An 11,607-nucleotide genomic window follows, 5' to 3' on the forward strand; every position below is an offset into this window, starting at 1 on the left:
GATTAACAGGATTTCATAGTTATGAAATCTGCCCTGAAATATGGCAAATAATTATTCCTGAAATGCAAGATCTAGAATTAGCAAATAAAATCTACATGAACTATAATTGGTTATAGAAAGCAGTGCTATAAAATAAAGTTAAAATCAAGTTTTTGGTTGGTTGTATTAGAATTACAATTTAAAACACTGTAATTTCTTTGACTATACAACTAATTTTAGTTTCTTATCACTTAGTGATTTAATATGCTCAAAGAAGTTTAAATTAATTAGACTGTTTCCTGAATATATTTTCCATGGTTGTGCAACTGTATGCTCCCATTAAACTGTACTACAAGGAGACCAAACTATATAATATGAAATAGTGAACATTCTACCACTTAAAATATCTAGTTTCCCACATGATATGCAATTCGAAGTGAAAAAATGATAAAAATTTTTCATTGCTAACTTTTGGAACGCAAAAAGGAAAAGAGAATAAAACAATATGAAATAGCTGAAGTTTGTGATATGTAAATACATCAATCTAGTTCTTCTTAGCTTTGCTCCTTTAACATAGAATAGAAAAAAAATTCCCCTCATGAAATTATGCCAAGGATAAAGGAAAGGAATCCTCAACTATCCAGAAGGAAAAAAAAATTAGTTATCATAAAGAATACTACAGAGCAAGTTCTATAGAATCTTGAGGGAAAACAAATGTAATCTAAGGATTACATACAAGTGAAGTCACTATTTACCTATATTAGCTACAGAAGATATTCGCAGACATGCAAGGACTTTGCAATTATATAATCCACATACCCATCCTAATAAAAGTCCACACAAAAGAGTAACAAAAGTCTTGATTAAGGCTTGGTAAATTATGACCTCTGGCTAGCCATTTGTTTATGTATTGGCCTGGCTGATTTTGAACCACAAAGGCATAGTTGAGTAGCTATGAAAGAGATCTTATGGCCTGAAAGCCTAAAATACTTATTTTGCCCTTTAAGAAAAAGTTTGTCAACCCCTGGTTGAGGAACTTATTCAGCCAACAACAACAAAAATCAATCAAAATAAAGAAATAAAGACAGGAAAGATGAGATAAATTAGTAAGTGACCAATAAAATCACTCAGAACAGAGTTAAGCTTAAATAATGGTTATTATTACAATATATCATGGCATCTGGTATTTATTAAATGTTTATTATACATCTGGCACTTTATATAAATTATTTAATCCCCTCAATCACTATATGCCATTGTAGTATAATAACTATCCAGTTAAAAAAAAAAGAGAAACTAAGGCATACATAGTATAGTGTGTCCAGGGTCACAGCGACAGGATTCCAATCCAAGCAATCTACTCTTAGCTATTATAACAAAATGGTTATAAAATAATGAAGTATGAGAAATACTCCTTGAAAGAGAAAATATAGAATGTAAAATTATTATAAAATAATTACTTGGAATGAAAAAATACCAGATTATTAAAATTATAAAAAATAAGTGGAGAGAAGACAGTAAAAGAAAGGAAAGAAATTATATAATCCACTTATTATGCTGAGTGAAATAAATCTGACAGAGAAAGATAAATAGCATATGATTTCACTTATATGCGGAATCTAAGGAACACAAAGAACAAACTAATCAAAAACAGACTCACAAATATAGAGGACAATCAGGTGACGGCCAGAGGGGAGGGGGGTTGGGGGGCTGGGAGAATGGGGTAAAGGGTTAAAGAAGTACAAATTAGTAGTTGATAGATGGTCACTGGGTTGGGGAGCATGGCATAGTGAATGCAGTTAGCATTAATGTGCTGGCTAGGTGGAGAGCCAGAGGAGAGAAAGAGCAATTAGGGGGATCATTTTATAAACTATATAAATGTCTAACCAGTGTACTATATACTTGAAACTAATAAAATAAGATTAAAAATTTTAAAAAGCATAAAAAATGCTAAATCTCTGAACTTTCAATAGAAGACATTTAAAGAAATGAATGACTTCATCCTTGATAGAAAAGCCATGCCGCTTCCCAACCCCACAGATACATACACACACATTTATTTCAAATGTTACCACTAATAGGACAGCACTGAAATTACTTGAGTGAAAAACTCAATGAATAAAGCAAAAGCTTAAAAAAAAAAAAGGCCAGAAAGCACAGAAGATATAATATGAGGTAACACAAGACTAAATCAATCACAACAAAATTAAAAATAACCTAAAGTCCTTTATTAAAAGACAAATGCTCTCAGATTGAATGAAATTATGTTAGATATAAGAAATATATCAAAAAATAACATAGAAAGAAAAGAGAAGATACAAGAAAACTAAAATGGGAAGAAAGCAGAGATGTAATATTATTATGAGACAGAAATGAACTAAAAGTAGGATTATTAAGAACAAATATTATTTTCATATTACTAATAGGCACCGTCTATAAAGAAGATCTAATATATATCTTTTTGTACAGGACAACATTGCATCAAAATATATAACAGATAGATATAAAGGAGAAATTTTTAAAAATCACCATATCAGTCTTTGACATATTTTGCAGAAAATTTAATGAAGCCATGGAGACTTTATATAATACAAACCACAAGTTCAATTTAATAGATACGTATTGAACATTGCTTTCTGATAAACAGAGACTACATATATTTTTTAAACGTTCAAGGGAATTCTGAAAGACTGATTATATATCAGTCCACGCACACACACATACACACACAAACACACAAAAAACAAACACAAGTAAAAGAAGAAATTGCAAGTATGGCATTTTAATGACATGATGCAATAAAACTAGGTCAAAGGAAAAAAATCACCTTGCTCATCAGGCTAGATACTGAAAAAGCATCTGACAAAATTTAAAAATTTTCTTACTATACTTTTTTTTCCCCTCTGAGAAACAGAAAAGAGACTTCTTCAATATGGTAAGTAATATTTATCTGAAACCAAGATTCACAATATAAATTGAAAAATGCCAAAAACATTAATTTTAACATAATAAAGGAAGATGCTCACTATTACTGGTATTATTCTAAAAGTTCTAGCTAAAGCAAAAAAATAAAATAAAATAAAGCATACATGGAGAAAAGAAAAAATTATCATTATTTGAAGATTATATAAATGTCTTCCTAAAAACGCCAAGAAAATGAACAAAAAACTCAGAACTACTAGTAACATGTTCAATTATAAAATAAATATGTAAGATATTTATAAACTGGGAAACTAAAATAATTAAATGTCCCACAGCATTTTCCTAATAATTCCTCTTCCCTTTTGGCCTATAGTTTCTATGGACCAAATAAAATGTTTTATGAGGAAAGATCAAAATATGCCTAAATTTATCATGAATGAATGGAGGAAAGAAGGAATTAGGATTTGAGACAAGCTCAAGCCCAAGTCTATAAGAGATGAAAAGATCTATTCTCCACATGCATAATCAATTAGTCTTTTTGAAATTACAAACTTAAAAATAAAAACCAACATTTATTGAGGGCTTATCACACATCAGAAACTGTTCCAAGTAACTAATAAGTTACTCATGATAAGTTAGTACTCATTTAAAAACCCTATAAAGTAGGCACTAGTAGTATTATCATGCTACAGATGAAGAAACTGAGGCTTGCATAGCTAGTAAATGGTAGAGCTGTAATCTTAATCCTAGTGGTGTGGATCCAGAGTCCACTGGGATAAACAGCTGTCAGGATGAAAGCCAGCAGACTGAATTAACTAGAAAGGGGTGCCTTTTGCTATAAAGGGTACTATAAGACTAGATAGCTCATAACTTTCCTAAGTCTCTTGAACATAAAATTCATTTTTATATTTAAAATCTAAATATAATTTTTAAAATTAAAAATGAAATTCTCTAGAAAAAAGGAGGCAAGAATTGTTAGAGTAAATGATTATAACTGTGACCACAATCAAGATATAAGATATGCTTAAATGACTGGTTTGAAGAACAGAAGATACATGACTAATTGAGAAACTGCAGCCACTTTTGGCTGAAGTGGCGGAGTATATAAATGCAACTGGGAAGTCTTCTCTCCTATGTCTTTTGGGAAAAAAAGCTCATCAGAAATATTGGGTGGAACAATTTTAGAAGCTGAAGAAGGTTGACTTCTTTTGATTTAGTATACAAAGCTGTTTTTAGTCCTTATTAAATGGTACGTGTACGGAAGGAAGGACAAAATAGTGGGAATGGAAGACTACTTTGGGGGGAATAATACTCATTCACACATAAAAGATGTACTTTTAAAGTATACTGATCATTATTTATATGCCTCCATTAGACTGCAGCTGCTCTGCATACATATGTACATATATGTATGTGTTTATATATATTACTTGTTGACCAAGATGAAGGTGAAAGAACCAAAGGAAAAGATAAATCTTTATGTAAAGATTGCATAATTGCTCTAGTTAGGATTTTCAGTACTATGCTGAATAAGAGTGGTCAGACTGGGTACCCTTGTCTTGTTCCTGATCTTTGGAGAAAGTTTTGAACCATTCGCTGTTAAGATGTTAGCTATGGGTTTGTCATATGTAGCCTTTATTATGTTAAGATATATTCCTTCTATCCCCAATTTGTTGCATTTTTATCATGGAAGGATGTTGAATTTTGCCAAATACTTTTATGCATCTATTGAGATGATCGTGATTTTTCTCTTTCATTCTGTTAATGTGGTAAATCGCACTGATTTGCATATGTTGAACCATCCTTTCAACCCAAGCATAACTCCCACTTAATCATGGTATGTTCCCTTTAATGTGCTGCTGAATTTGGTTTGCTAATATTCTGCTGAGAACTTTTTGCAAATATATTCATCAGGGACATCAGCCTGTAGTTGTTGTTTTTTTTTCTTGTAGTATCTTTAACTGGCTTTGTCCTCCTGTGGCTGCACCATCTCCCCACAGGTGTGCACATGGTAGTGGAAGCTGGTGACGGTAGTTGGGCCAGCCGCATGCAGGTGGACAGTTGGAGAGGAGAGCTGCAGGTGAGCCTAGTAGTGCAAGCCAGTGACAGGACATAGGGACAAATCTGGGCCCGCAAGCAGCCGTGCGGACCTTGGCTACTTGCGTGCACTTCCATGGCTTCAGGGTCTTGCCATGGGTGTGCAAACAGCAATGGAAGTCAGTGACAGGCATTGGGCTGGCGGTGTGCAGAAGAGCACAGCTAGAGAGGGGTTAGCCCTGAGCACACACAGCTGTGAGAGTCAGCTTCAAGGGTCTAGGCTGGAGTCCTGCATCTGTGCAGCCTAAGAGTTCTAGGCTGGCTGCCAGTCAGGGTCCCAGGCTTCAGCAGGCTGGCGGGTGGAGAGGAACTCAGGCAGCTGGCTTCAGTGGATGCAAATATCTGTTGGGCAAAAACTGAAGAAATCTGCAGGGGGTCTGTGGTGGCTGTGCTGGCCTTTGGATTCTTCAGTGGCAAAATCCTCTGGGGTTTTCTACAGAGCAGGTCAGTGGAAATCTCAGTTGCTCCCACTGTGTGACTGATATTGGTATCCCCTGCTTTTCTTCATTCTTCCATATGATCTCTACATGTCTCAGCTTTGCTGGGGTGAAACTGAAGCAATTCCTTTGTGCAGTGCTCTGAAAGGCTGGAGAAGCTAGTTGTCCACCCCACTCTTCCTTTTCTGGTGAGGAGAATCCTTCCTAGATGTGGAATTCCCTCTTGGTGCTGAGCAATAATGGCCTGGGGGATAGCATGATGCAGGCAAATGGAGCTATTCTTCCTCTTCTGTTTTGTGCAGTTATTCTTGTTTTTTGTTCCACTGTGTTGCTAAAGTTTCTTGACTGGACTCCAGAGCTCTCCCAGAGCTATTTTTGTTTGTGGATAGCTGTCTAATTGAAGATCTTTGTGGAGGAATGGAGGCTGGGGTCTCCTACTCTGTCATCTTGGCAACGACAGCAGGAAGTGGGACCCCAGCTCTGGTGAATCTGCTTCACAGTCTCCATTCATATTTAAAGAAGCTTCTGAGAATTTTAACATCAGGTCATATTCCTATTTTCAAAGATCTTATTACACTACTGTATGAACCTCATGAGATTCCTTCATTACACTACTGTATGAACCTCACCAGGTTCATACAGTAGTGTAATGAAGGAATCTCATGAATTTACAAGCATTTTCTTGAAAATAGTTCTAGAACTATTATGGAAATTTATTGGTTATTTATAATTTAATGTGAATTCATTTAATCTCAGGATTAAATTTTTTTAACCTAAATTTGTTTTATTGTGAGAAAGGTAATTTTGCTTTTTGGAATGAAGGGTGAGGAGCGACAAATACAGATGTGCTTTTGGTAGTTCAGCAAAATGTTGGCTTTGTAGATCTGAACTAGCTCAGTGGATGAAGAGGCTGATGCTATCAGGAGAGTGGAAGCCCCTCTTTCTAGGAACACCATGTCAACCAGGAAGCTGCCATTGTTACACAGCCTCCTGGATGTCCCTTGCCTCCCATTCCCGTAACTACAGGGAGCATTATGGGGGCAGAGTCTTTTTCCAGGGGCCCTTTCCATGATATGCTCCAGCTGTGTCTGATCTAACTAAGTACATTTTCCTGCTAAATGGTGTAAGGATGGGGACTGGGTAAATTTGCTGCCTTTCTGCCTGTAGTTTCCCCTACCAGACCATATCTTAGATTAAATTTAGACAACACAGAAGCAGTAGAGCATACACATGTCTGTACTACCTTTGTACAACAAAGGGGAAAAAGTAATTCTTTGGATGAAGAAATTTCCTAGAAGGCTGAGAATTTAGTCTACTTTGACATTTCATCAAAGATAAGTCTTTTCTCCTCAGTCTCTGTTGGTATGGATCTAAGGGCTTCCTTCTATTAGTGGACAGAACCCAGGGAAGAAGGAAGAGAAGGAAGCCCTATGTGTCTAACTAATGTTCCACTATTGGAAAGCCTAGGAGGCCAAGCACAAAACAGAGCCATGAGCAGGGTTAGTCCTTTAAAAGGCCAGGGAAGGATTTCCTGATGAATTTAGCATAATTCAAGAAGACAGATGACCCCACATCTGTGAGAACGATGCTGTTAGGATACATATTTTGATATTAGGATAAAATATTTGGATATTTTCATCTCTAGGTGCTGAAACAAAATGAGTTCTGTACTATTTTGCAGTAACTCCCAACATATGATTATTCTAAGTCTGTAAAACAATTTCTCTTTATTAGAATCAAATACAGTTAAATGTTACTTTATATATAGCCTATACTTGAAAAGAAACTATTTAAAAAAACATTGCAGTGACTCCTTCTGTGGAGAAATTACCCTTTAATATACCTGTTTTATAAACCTAGATTTTGCATCACTGCTTCTCTTAACATGAGGCATCCAATATCCTTTGTCTCATAAATTTATATTCACCCAGCTTAAAAGCAACTCCGTGACAGGTGAATGACACAGGGAGACAGAAGTTAATTATGTAATTGCCTAGGGACCTCTAGAGTTAAAGTACCAAAACTGGTCCTAGACAACATATTAGATATCCAAAGCCCATGGTGGAATTCTAGGTACATAAATACATTTTAACTGTATTCTAAGTCTCTAGGTTTTTCACTATACGAATCTAAAAACTTTTATTTTATTTATTTTTATTTCTGTACACTGAGATGTCTGCAAAATGAACCTTTAGAAGTCTATAGTACCAGTGAACACAGGCAAGACTGAAAAATAGGCTTTGCAAACACTAAAAATAATTAATTTTATGAGGTATAAAAAAAAAACTTTCAAAACTATTAGAAAAGCTTAATAACTATGTCTACCACCCCAAATATCCTTATTATTGTTAATTAGCAATAATTAAGAGTAGCTGTCCTTTTCTTCACTGTGGCTTAAAGAAAAAAGAAAAAATACTAAGTGTAAAGAATTCCAGGGCCCACTGATACTCATGTTTTCCTTGAAAGGGATGGTGATGGGGAGAGGACATGGGGCCTTGTAGGTTACTCTAAAGACTTTGGGGGATTCTGAGCAGAGGAATGACGTGATCTTATTTAAATTTAACAAGATCATTCTGGCTGCTGTGTTGAGAATGTATTGTAGAAAAGCAAAGTGAAAGAAAGACGGGTGACCAATTAAGAAGGTATGGAAATAATCCAAGTGAGAGTTGAGAGTTTCTTAAAGAAGGGCAGCAGCAGTTGAGCAGAGTGAAAAAATGGTGGTATTTTGAATTATTTCAAATTAGAGCTGACAGGATTTGCAAACAGATCAGAAATACAAGTATCCAGACTATTTTTTAAATACATATACACAGTCACACACACATTTTTTTCTTTTCCCCAAATGGAATAATGTTTTGACTCATCAATATGTTGTGAACATTTTTCTATGCTAATAAATCTCTGCATTACATAAAGTGCTGTATTGAATTTCGTTACATAGATTTATTGTAACTTGTTTGGCTATCTGTTTGATATTTGAGTTCTTTCTCGTTTATTTTTTGATCACCAATCATTTTATTAGCCTAAACTTGCAGAAATGGAATTGCTGGGCCAAAGGGTAAGCACTTATGATAGTGTTTGTTAAACACTGTTAAGATTCTAAAAAGGTATACCAATAATTTATGCTCTCCCCAATACTATATAGACAATTAAATTTAAGTGTCATTCCAATACTTAATTCTGATGCACAAATGGTTTTAAAAAACACTATAGATTTGGTAGTCAAATGAGAGAAGGAACAATTAGTTGCCCCTTTGAAAGAGGTAATCAACTCTAATTTTTATCTCAGTTTCTTGGAGTCCTTTAGACCTCTGAGTGTGATCTAAGCTTAGGAAAGACTTCATTCACCTCATGTAGTTCTTAGGAACTAAAGTAGTTTGTATAGCAGACCTATGGGGCAAAGCTGCCCAAGATGCAAGGTATAGCCATGATGCCTACACTGTGTATAGCTCCTATACAAACCCATAACCTGTGATTTGCTGGTCTATAGTTAGTCATAGGGTAGCCAGGATCCCATTCAGAAAGGAAGGGGAAGTTAAGGAATTAAGTTGCTATTCTTAACAGCACTTATTGGAAGGATCTGGTTAGAAGATCCATGTTTCTACTCTACCAAATTCTGACCATAAGAAAAACACACTTAGAAATTAAATATATATTCTTAGAACAAACTTCAAATTCAGGATGACTCAATCTTGCTTTTATCTGAAAATCTTAAGACAATGAAAGAAACTACATGAGACAGTTACTGAGCTTATTATCGTTACATATCGACTCGACAACGGCTACAAAGAGAGCTCTTTTCTTTATTGCATCTCAGAGTAATTTATTTATTTAATGTCAACTGGCAAAGTTTCCTAAATAATATAAATAACTACATGTCAAGAACCTGAGTTTAAATACTTCATAAGAAGACTGAAATTTTTCTGAATTCCTTTAGCAAGGCTTCCGTTGTATATTATTCCTTCTAAGTACTGCTTTTCTTTTATTTACATTTTTTTTCTAGAAAATACATTCCAGCCCTGCTTCTTAAAAAAAAAATAAAGATTTATAATTTCACACCTGAAGAAAAGAAACAGCTGATGTTTCCAGTTCATAGTATATAACCTATCTTTGAGCTGTGTATCAGCCTCAGTTACTGATGACCTTCAGAGCTGCCAGAAAGTCTTTCGTTTAAATTGCTCTTTCTTATAGTGTTATTTGACAGCTGTGCTACAGGAAGAATATTCAATGCCAGAGATGTCAAAAAGCTTGGATTCCCCGAGTTCCTGGAGAGAGATTCTAAAAGGAATGCCGGAGCTTTACCCTTGCATTAAGGTCACGTTCTACTTTAGAACTATATTTTCTTCAAATGCACGTTACTATTTTTATGCCCAAATTACACAAACTTGTGTGATAGGCCCCCACCTCTATTTTCAGAGATCTAAAGAAATAATCATCTGCTTGACTTTCATTTCAATCTATGTGGTTTCATTCCATTCCATGTGCTCAATAATAGCCAAAGTGACAGCTTATGCCAAGATACAATTTATTGCATAGATACTTAGAATTACCTGCTTTAATAAAGGGCTTAGATATTTGTTAAATTATACTAAATTGAAGGACCCTCTGTACATGTGACTAGGTTTGGCAGTCACCCACAAGCTATTTGGGTTTTCAGTTTAGTGTCTAAATAAAAAATTCGGCTATTAAAATAATTTTCTACCTTTCATCATGTATATATACGTAGAGAATATTATTTTAAAAGTTTTAAATACTAGGCAGGATTTTAAAGGGTATTTGGAGCAATATAAAATTTTAGTATGTATACTAAAATAACTTCTGAAAAATGCATAGATATTTATTTAGCAAATATAGATGGAATACTTATTAAGTGCCAGATACTGTGCTGGGTATCTTCTCCAGACGGGGCAGTGATTAGGCAAACCATTTCTTGAAAATCGCTCTTTCTTGGCTTGATTTCCTTTTTGTACTCTTAAGTTCCCTAGTACAAAAAACAAGCATTTTCTGTTCCTAGGTTCTAAACATACCATAGCATTTCTGCTTTCAATTTTTCTGGTGGCTTTTCAAAGATTAATAGTAAATAGTAAGGAAGATGATTAATATTCAACTTTTATAATTGGTTTATTATTGCCTCCTTAAATTATCTAGAATTGTTTCTGTGTTATTAGCCCACAGGGTTACTAACTTTAGTTGGAATGCATATGAAGACAAAGTACAAAATATATATTTCGTAATCGTTAATGTCCAAGATCTAGATTCTAAGTTATATTATCATTATCCAGTGAATCTTAGCATTAACAAGAATGATACAAATCAATAAATATGTAACATTCTAGACAAATCTTGACCCTTTTCTGCACCTAGTTATAGGAAAAAACTTGACTTCTATTATAAGATTTAAGACCATCAGCTAATGTTGCAGTTGGTTAGTGCTGAGAATCAAGCCATTAATAATGCTTCTGTATTCTCATGCTTCTGTATTCTCACTTAAATCCTATTAACCTACTTTAAGAATCAGAGGCTCTTTGGAAGTTATTTAATCATAGTAATTATTATGAGTTTTTTTATGTTGCCTCAAAAGAACGTGAATTTATTTGATTCATGAGTACTTATTTAGTAAATACTTAATATTCTAATTAATACAGATACTACATCTCATGTTAAAAATTCTTCAAGTTAATCCACCAAATCTGATCAGAGAGACAGGATATAAAGCAACAGAATTTATGAATTAGGAATAAGGGGTAATACAAATATATGAATTTTGAATTCTAAAAAAACCAAGCTTGTTTGGAAATATATTAATTTAAAAACATATTTCCTTGACTCCACTGGTACTTCAGCTGGTACTTCAGCTGCAACCTGAAGACGTCAACAGCTACAGGGATTGTTCTCAATTTAGGAAATAAGTAACAATGTCAAATCTTATGTTTGCTAAACTTCCTTTTGGAGAAAATTTTTTAAAAAAGCTTTATATTCTTGCTTTGTTACCTTGCCACAAGGCTTTGTATACAGTAGATATGTTTGCAGTGAATATATTACAAATTTGTAGTGAACATCATCACAAATCTATGATCTCTGTCATGTAGTTTACATTCTAGGTAATAATGAACAAGATTAAAAAATCAATTACAGATTATTAAATAGTGATAAATGCCAGGGAGAAAAGACA

The 11,607-nt window shown here is 34.2% G+C and overlaps 1 protein-coding gene across 7 annotated transcripts in view; it reads right to left on the bottom strand.

Moving 5' to 3' along the window:
• MICU1 (mitochondrial calcium uptake 1) overlaps window positions 1–11,607 on the bottom strand; it is a 196,073-nt gene that overhangs the window by 88,667 nt on the left and 95,799 nt on the right. The window lies entirely within an intron of this gene.

The sequence above is a fragment of the Pteropus vampyrus genome, unplaced genomic scaffold, assembly GCF_000151845.1.
Source record: "Pteropus vampyrus isolate Shadow unplaced genomic scaffold, Pvam_2.0 Scaffold20, whole genome shotgun sequence".
Lineage (NCBI taxonomy): Eukaryota > Metazoa > Chordata > Mammalia > Chiroptera > Pteropodidae > Pteropus > Pteropus vampyrus.